General features: G+C 40.7%; 1 non-coding gene across 1 annotated transcript; it reads right to left on the minus strand.

Moving 5' to 3' along the window:
• Positions 1 to 9,158: 9,158 nt before the first annotated feature.
• On the minus strand, positions 9,159 to 9,265 carry LOC132185973 (small nucleolar RNA R71). Its single transcript, XR_009440659.1, has one exon. It is a non-coding gene; the product is annotated as a small nucleolar RNA R71 (small nucleolar RNA).
• Between the last annotated feature and the right edge of the window lie 663 nt (positions 9,266 to 9,928).

Consider the following 9,928-nt stretch of genomic DNA (forward strand, 5'->3'; position numbering starts at 1 on the left):
TTGTTTATTTATAACATGCATAGAATGAGTGTCTGTGATTGAATATGATTAACCATTGTTGTGTGGATAGAGGTGAAGTCAATACGCTACAATCTTTCTTATATTTTAATTCTCTTTTATTTTCATGCACTTTAGTTTTAAAAACAATTCAATCATCTTTTAAGTTAAGTTACTTTTGATCTTGAAAACTTGATAACATCTACGCAGTCATTGAGGTTCGACAACCTCAATATAGCCTTATCCTACAGGATTCGTACTATTGTGAGTGATATTTTATTATTGATAAATTTTGCTATACAAAAGACCACATCAATTTTCAGCTCCATTGTCGGGGACTGCAAACGGTTTCGTTATTTAGTTTTAAAGATTAAATTTTGCTTAATTATTTTATGTTTTTATTTTATTTTCTAATCGTTTCTTTTAGTTTTAGGTTTTTGATTTTCAGCTCTCGGACATGTAGCTGCGCAGCCCAGCATCGTTAGTGCGCTCTAGCACACCCTCCTGTGCTATCGGGCGCACATACAGCAGCCTGCCTAATCCCAGCAAGCTGCACTCGAGCCCCTCACGCCTGCGCTCGAGCACACCCTACAGTGTGATCGAGCACACCAGTGCTAGCCTACCAGATTCCAGCAGCTGTAGCACCTCAATTCCAGCACACCTATAGGCCGCTTGTGAGCTTTTATTTTTTGTCTTAGTTTTTATTTTTTGTTTTTGTTTTTATTTCTTTTCCTTTTAGTTTATGTTGGGTCGTCGTTCATTATCTTTGCCTTTAATTGCTTGTGACCCCAACATTGAACACACTCTTCGACAACTTAGAGCTGAAAGGAATTCTAATTTGCTAGCAGAGCGTACCATTTAGACCATGGGTGATCCTATAGCATTGAGAGATCATTATCTCTCGACCACATTCACTTCCCTCTCATGTCTCAGGCTACTAGACATTACGGCAGCCCCTTATGTGATTAAGCCTAGTACGATTCAGAGTTTACCATCTTTCCTAGGGCTTAGTACTGAAAACCCTTACGACTTCCTCAATGAATTCTTAGCAATAAGTTCTACCATTAAATTGACTAGATTCATTGAGGACGCTTCCCTTCTCCCTCAAGGAAAGAGCCAAACATTTGTTCAATTCCTTAGAACCCAACTTTATTACTTATTGGGCTCAATTGCAACAAGAATTTTTGAAGAAGTATTTCCCATTAGAAAAACCAATGACATTAGGAGAGCTATCACTAGTATCTCCCAATATGAGGGTGAGCAATTCCATGAGACCTGAGAGAGATTGAAGGACCTTCTTAGATCATGCTCACGCCACGCTGTCCCAAAATAGCAGTTGGTGCAAAGCTTCTATGATGGCTTGACTGAGCCTCATAGATAAATGGTTGATGCATCGAGTGGGAGGACCTTAATGATGAGAAGTGAGGATGAAGCATGGACCCTTTTTAAGAACCTTCGTGATAATTCTGCACATCATGCTTCAGTTAGTTGTAGGTGACCTACACCCACGGCCCAAAAGGCTGAAGGTCTTTTTGAGATAGGAAAGCCTAGGAAAAGTGTGAACCCCGAGATAGCCAATCAATCTCGAAAGATGGATTAACTTATGGCAGTAGTAGCCGCTTCCTCTCGCAAAACCTCAACGCATGACCGTTGTACAGTGTGTCTCAGTCCTATGCATGAAGTTTAAAAAAGTTATCGTTCATTTGTGAACATAGGGGGCCAAACGAACTTGAATCACTTCGTGGCATCCGCCAACAAGATTGCCTTGAGGTTTTGCACAAGCTCGTAAATTTTTGGGCCAAACAATTCGAGTTCGCACTTGACCATTTTGTTAGGCCGATGGGCTTTAGTCCTAGTTGTGAAAATACAACTTCGTCCAATTTGCCCAAAATTTTACGAGCTTGTGCAGTTATTCAAGGCGATCATGTCAACAGGTGGCACGAAGAGATTCGACTCGTTCCGGTGGGATTGGGGATTCTGAACTTGAACAAAAAGTTATCGTTCATTAGTGAATATAGGGGGCAAAAGAACTAGAATCACTTCATGCCACCTGCCGACATGATTGCCTCGATGTTTCGCACAAGCTCGTAAATTTTCAGGCCAAACAATTCGGGTTCGCACTTGACCATTTTGTTTGCCCATGGGCTTCGGTCCTAGTTGTGAAAATACAACTTCATCCGATTTGCCCACAATTTTACAAGCATGTACAGTTGTTCAAGGCGATCATGTCGATGGGTGGTACGAAGAGATTCGAGTCATTTTGAAGGGATCGGGGCTGCCAAACTTTTACAAAAAGTTATTGTTCATTGGTGAACATAAGGGGGGCAAACAAACTCGAATCACTTCGTGGCACCCGCCGACATGATTGCTTCGAACTTTTGTACAAGCTCGTAAATTTTCGGGCCAAACGATTCGCGTTCGCACTTGACCATTTTGTTAGGCCGATGGGCTTTGGTCCAAGTTGTGAAAATACAACTTCATCCGATTTGCCTAAAATTTTAGGAGCGTGTGTAGTTGTTAGAGTCAATCATGTCGATGAGCAGCACGAAGAGATTCGAGTCGTTCTAGTGGGATCGGGGATTCCAAACTTGCACAAAAAGTTATCGTTCATTAGTGAATATAGGGGGCAAACAAACTAGAATCACTTCGTGCCACCTGCAGACGTGATTGCCTCGACGTTTTGCATAAGCTCATAAATTTTCAGGCCAAACAATTCGGGTTCGCACTTGACCATTTTGTTTGGCCCATGGCTTCGGTGCTAGTTGTGAAAATACAACTTCATCTAATTTGCCCACAATTTTACAAGCGTGTGTAGTTGTTCGAGGAGATCATGTTGATGGGTGGCACAAAGAGATTCGAGCCGTTCCGATGGGATTGGGGTTGCCAAACTTTTGCAAAATGCTATCGTTCATTTGTGAACATAGGGTCAAACAAACTCGAATCACTTCGTGGATTCCACCGACATGATTGCCTCGAAGTTTTGCACAAGCACGTAAATTTTCAAGCCAAACGATTTGAGTTCTTAGTTGACTATTTTGTTAGGCCCATGGGCTTTGCTACCTATTGTGAAAATACAACTTAATCCGATTTGCCCGCAATTTTATGAGTGTTTGTAGTTGTTCGAGACGATCATGTGGATGGGTGGCACAAAGAGATTCGAGTTGTTCTGGTGCAATCGAGGCTTCCAAACTTTTACAAAATGTTTTCGTTCATTTTTTAACATAAGGGGCCAAACGAACTCGAATCACTTCATGCCATCCACCGACATGATTGCCTCGAGGTTTTGTACAAGCTCGTAAATTTTTAGACCAAACAATTCGCGTTCGCACTTGACCATTTTATTAGCCCGATGGGTTTTGGTCATAGTTGAAAAAATACAACTTCATCTGATTTGCCCGAAATTTTGCAAGCGTGTGTAGTTGTTCGAGTCGATCATGTCGATGAGTGGCACGAAGAGATTCGAGTTGTTCTGGTGGGATAGGGGCTTTTGAACTTGCACAAAAAGTTATCGTTCATTAGTGAACATAGGGGGACAAACGAACTAGAATCACTTCGTGGCACCCGCTGACATGATTGTCTCAATGTTTTGCACAAGCTCATAAATTTTCGGGCCAAACGATTCGCGTTCGCACTTGACCATTTTGTTAGGCCAATGGGCTTTGGTCCAAGTTGTGAAAATACAACTTCATCAAATTTGCCCAAAATTTTAGGAGCGTGTGTAGTTGTTGGAGTCAATCATGTCGACGGGTGGCACAAAGAGATTCGAGTCGTTCCGGTGGGATTAGGGCTTTCGAACTTGCACAAAAAGTTATTGTTCATTAGTGAACATAGGGGGTAAACGAACCAGAATCACTTTGTGGCATTCGCCGACATGATTGCCTCAAGGTTTTGGAGAAGCACATAAATTTTTGGGCCAAACAATTTAGGTTCGCACTTGACCATTTTTCTAGGCTCATGGGCTCTGGTCCTAGTTCTGAAAATACAACTTCATCCGATTTCCCGCAATTTTACAAGCGTGTGCTATTGTTCGAGGCAATCATGTCGACGGGTGGCATGAAGAGATTTGAGTCGTTCTAGCGCGATCGGGGCTTCCAAACTTTTACAAAATGTTATCGTTCATTTTTGAACATAGGGGGCCAAACGAACTCAAATCACTTTGTGGCATCCACTGACATGATTGCCTCGAGGTTTTGCACAAGCTCGTAAATTTTCGGACCAAACAATTCATGTTCGCACTTGACCATTTTGTTAGGCCGATGGGCTTTGGTCCTACTTGTGAAAATACAACTTCATCCGATTTGCCCGAAATTTTAGGAGCGTGTGTAGTTGTTGGAGTCGATCATGTCGACAGGTGGCACGAAGAGATTCGAATCGTTCCGGTGGGATTGGGGCTTTGAACTTGCAAAAAAAGTTATCGTTCATTAGTGAACATAGGGGGGCAAACGAACTAGAATCACTTCGTGGCACCCGCCGACATGATTGCCTCGATGTTTTGCACAAGCACATAAATTTTCGGGCCAAACAATTCAGGTTCGCACTTGACCATTTTGTTAGGCCCATGAGCTTCGATCCTAGTTGTGAAAATACAACTTCATCCGATTTGCTTGCAATTTTACAAGCATGTGTAGTTGTTCGAAGTGATCATGTCGACAAGTGCCACAAAGAGATTCGAGTCGTTCCAGCAAGATCAGGGCTGCCAAACTTTTACAAAAAGTTATCGTTCATTGGTGAACATAGGGGGGTAAACGAACTCGAATCACTTCGTGGCACCCGCCGACATGATTGCCTCGAAGTTTTGCACAAGCTCGTAAATTTTTGGGCCAAACATTAGGGTTCGCACTTGACCATTTTGTTAGGCCAATGGGCTTTGCTACCTATTGTGAAAATACAACTTAATCTGATTTGCCCGCAATTTTACAAGCGTTTGTTGTTGTTCGAATCACTTCATGGCATCCACCGAAATGATTGCCTCGAAGTTTTGCACAAGCTCATAAATTTTTGGGACAAACGATTCGGGTTCGCACTTGACCATTTTGTTAGCCCGATGGGCTTTGGTCCTAGTTGGGAAAATACAACTTCATCCGATTTGCCCTAAATATTACAAGCGTGTGTAGTTGTTCGAGTCGATCATGTCGACGGGTGGCAAGAAGAGATTTGAGTCGTTCCAGTGGGATCGAGGCTTCTGAACTTGCAGAAAAAGTTATCATTCATTAGTGAACATAAAGGGGCAAACAAAGTAGAATCACTTCGTGGCACCCGCCGACATGATTGCCTCGATGTTTTGCACAAGCACGTAAATTTTCAGGCCAAACAATTCGGGTTTGCACTTGACCATTTTGTTAGGCCCATAAGCTTCTGTCCTAGTTGTGAAAATACAACTTCATCTGATTTGCTCGCAATTTTACAAGTGTGTGTAGTTGTTCGAGGCAATTATGTCAACGGGTGGCACGAAGAGATTCGAGTCTTTCTGCCGGATCGGGGCCACCAAACATTTACAAAAAGTTATCATTCATTGGAGAACATAGGGGGGCAAACGAACTTGAATCACTTTGTGGCACCTGCCGACATGATTGCCCCGAAGTTTTGCACAAGGTCATAAATTTTTGGGCGAAACGATTTGGGTTCGCACTTGACCACATTGTTTGGCCCACGGGTTGTGCTGCCTATTGTGAAAATATAGCTTAATCCGATTTACCCGCAATTTTACGAGCGTGTGTAGCTGTTCGAGGCAATCATGTCGACGGATGGCACGAAGAGATTCGGGTCGTTCCGGTGCAATTGGGGCTTCCAAACTCTTACAAAATGTTATCGTTCATTTTTGAACATAGGGGGCCAAACGAACTCGAATCACTTCTTGCCATCCACCGACATGATTGCCTCGAGGTTTTGCACAAGCTCATAAATTTTCAAGCCAAACAATTCGTGTTCGCATGTGACAATTTTGTTAGCCCAATGGGCTTTGGTCCTAGTTGGGAAAATACAACTTCATCCGATTTGCCCAAAATTTTACAAGCGTGTGTAGTTGTTCGAGTCAATCATGTCAATGGGTGGCACGAAGAGGTTCGAGTCAATCATGTCAATGGGTGGCACGAAGAGATTCGAGTCGTTTTGGTGGGATCGGGGCTTCTGAACTTGCACAAAAAGTTATCGTTCATTAGTGAACATAGGGGGGCAAACAAACTAGAATCCTTTTGTGGCACCCGCCGACATGATTGCCTCGGTGTTTTGCACAAGCATGTAAATTTTTGGGCTAAAGAATTCGGATGCGCACTTGACCATTTTGTTAGGCCCATGGGCTTCGGTCCTAGTTGTGAAAATACAACTTCATCAGATTTGCCCTCAATTTTACAAGCGTGTGTAGTTGTTCGAGGCGATCATGTCAATGGGTGCCACGAAAAGATTCGAGTCGTTCCGACAAGATCAAGGATGCCAAACTTTTACAAAAAGTTATCGTTTATTGATGAACAAAGGGGGGCAAACGAACTCAAATCATTTCATGGCAGCCGCCGACATGATTGCCTCGAAGTTTTGTACAAGCTCGTAAATTTTTGGGCCAAACGATTCGGGTTCGCACTTGACCATTTTGCTACCTATTGTGAAAATACAGCTTAATCTGATTTGCCCGCAATTTTATGAGCGTTTATAGTTGTTCGAGGCAATCATGTTGATGGGTGGCACGAAGAGATTCGAGTCGTTCCGGCCCAATCGGGGCTTCCAAACTTTTACAAAATGTTATCGTTCATTTGTGAACATAGGGGACCAAACGAACTCTAATCACTTCGTGGCATCCACCGACATGATTGCCTCGAGGTTTTGCGAAAGCTCGTAAATTTTCGGGCCAACTGATGTGTGCCAAATATTGCATATTTGGACCCCTTAATTTACTTGTGTTAATCCTTTAGCTGTGTTATTATCTGATGTTCTGTGTTAGTTTTGTGTTTTTAGTATTTTGTAGGTGTTGAAGAAAAACTACTTTTTGGAAGAAAACATACTTCGAGAAGACCTAGCTGATGTGGTTAAGTTTAACAAAATCCAAGAAATGGGTAAATCGGATTAAGGATAAGATTGGATAAAATTTCGAATTGGATTCAAATTCAGATTCTACACGTCTCAGTATTTTGACCATAACTTTTCGCTCACATATCCGATTGAGATGATTCAAGTGGCGTTGGAAAGCTAACTCAAAATACTATAATTCATTGTGAAATAGGATTTTCCTAATTCGGACGTTTACTATTCCAAAATCGTCCCGTAATTAAATGGTACAAACCTGGACGAATTGTATCCGATTTCAACTTGTAAAACCCTAAGTTTTAGGTCTATAAATAGGGAATTATCAGATTAGTTGAGGGGGCTACGAATTTGAAGATTGCAGAGGAGAAAGAAGAGAGTTTAAGGTTTTCCTAACTTTTGAATCTCTACTTTGTGATTCTTATTTGTAAGTACTCGATTTTACATTATGAATTCAATCAATTTTGTTTTGTCTTTCAATAACATGAGAGGCTAAACCTTCAACTAAGGTTGAAGATGAAGCCTCACTTATGATTAGCAACTTTGTTTCATGTATGTAATATTTCCCAATTTAATGGTTTAATTGCTCTATTGTTTTACTTCTAATCAATTGGATTGAATAACTCTTGGATATCTTTTGTGATTCAAGGATACACTTGATGATTTAAGATTATTCAATACAATTGATTGCTTGGTTTTCTTTGTTAAAAATTGGATTTCCCCTGTGATTTATTCTCTGGATACAATTGATGTTTTGATAAAGATTGGATATTTTCTTGTGATTTACGGATACAGTTAATGATTTGATCGAATATTGGATTTCTTTTGTGATTTGGGTTATGAATGGATACATGGGATCTTTTGATTAATTCTTTGAAGCAATAGTAAAACAAACTTAAGATTTATATGTGAGAACTTTGGAGAATATTATAGATCATGAAATTATGTTATGAATTTGTGAGTGCGGATTCCGAAACCTTAGTGCTTCGTTATAAGATTTCAATCACTTTAAATTGCTCATGCTTTGGCTTTTTCATTCAAACAAAAAAAAACTCTCAAAAATTTGGAACTAGACTAGGGTTTAATTAATTTAGATTTAAAATTGCTTTCAAGAATACAATTCCCTGTGGGTTCGACCTCGCACTTGCAATCCATTAACTACAATTGATTCGTGCACTTACGAGTTAAATAAATTTGCACAACAAGTTTTTGGCGCCGTTGCCGGGGAATTGTTTATTTTTTGGAACCAATTTATTTCTAGATCGGTTTTATTCTTCTACTAGTTATAATTAGGATTTTATTTTTCTGCAATTTGTTTTGTTTTATTTGTGTTACTAATACAAATAAAAAAAAATAAAAAATAAAAAGATTTTTCTTTTTGTTTTTTGTTGTTGTTTTGTTTGTGTTACAGCCCTGCTACGATCGAGCACACTCGTGGCCAAGACAGCAACTGCAATAGTTCAGTAGATTTTTGCCAAAATCTTTTGGTCCTTTTTTGTGAGTTTTTAGTTTCTGTTTAAATTAATTTCTACTTGCAATTGTGTTTAGCTAGTTTAATATAATTTAATTTAGTTCAATTCATTTCAGTTTTTAGTTTGTTAGTTTGTTAGTTTGTTAGGTTGTTAGTTCCTTTTTGCATGTTCGGTCGTAGATCTTTAAATCAGGAGTTAAAGACTTTTGATCCCGAAATTGAAAGAACGGCGAGAGAGAATCTAAGACAGCCACCAAACTCACCCACCAATTCTCAAAGTTCCGAGTCTGATTCGGAAAAGTCTGTTAAGATGGGAGAACGAAATCAACCTAGATCCCTCAGGGAGCTGTTCGTACCCAATATTACCAACACACCATCGTGTATAGTGTTGCCAGCTACTCGCTTCGACCTGAAGCCGAGTACAATAGGCCACCTTCCTGCATTTAGAGGATTAGAGAATGAGGATCCATATGTTCATGTGAGGATTTTTTTGGAAATTTGCGACATTGTTAATACACAAAATGCCCCAGCAGAAGCGGTGCGCCTTCGGTTATTCCCTCTGTCCCTACATGATAGGGCAAAATCCTGGCTACTCAACAATAGACCTGGATCTATCACTTATTGGGATATGTTGCAAAGCAAGTTTTACCACAAGTTCTTCCCAATTTCCAAAATCAATGCCCTCCGTCTACAGATCACCAATTTCAGACAAAAAGAAGGGGAAAGATTCACCGATAGCTGGGAGAAGTTTAAAGAGCTTACTATAAAATGCCCACCCCACGGGTTTGAGAATGAGGTGCTAGTTCAAATTTTCTACAAGGGATTAACACCAAGTGAGCGAAACTCGCTTGAGACGATGAATGGTAGAGAATTCTTAAGTCTTACTGTGGATGAAGCTTATAAAACTTTGGACGAAATGGCTGAACGAGCATAACAATGGGATTTTGAAGATAGTTGGGACAGACAACAACCCGCTCCCAAGACAGGAAGCATTTATGAGGTGAGGAACGATGCTGAATTAAGGGAGGAGTTCAAGGTTCTTAGGCGTCAGTTTGACACTATGGTCTTAAACAAAGCAATGAATGCAACAGATACTTACCACGTTGATGCATGCGGGTTGTGTGATAGTCAAACGCACTTCACTCAAAACTGTCCAACTCTGTCAACAACGTACCCAACTGAGCAAGTCAATGCCTTTAATGAGTACAGAAAACCCACCACCGGACTATTTTCTAAAACTTACAATCCAGGGTGGCGGAATCACCCCAATTTCTCTTGGAAGCAGAATCAACCATTGAACCAAAGAGATACCACTCAAGCTCAGAATCAGTCAGGTCATCTCAACAAGCTCAACCACCTGTTTATCAGTCTACCACTCAAGTGCCTACACCACAGTCATCACTGGAAGACATGATGAAAACATTAATAGAAAAAGTCGACCAGTCCAAC

Source organism: Corylus avellana, chromosome ca6 (assembly GCF_901000735.1).
Source record: "Corylus avellana chromosome ca6, CavTom2PMs-1.0".
NCBI lineage: Eukaryota > Viridiplantae > Streptophyta > Magnoliopsida > Fagales > Betulaceae > Corylus > Corylus avellana.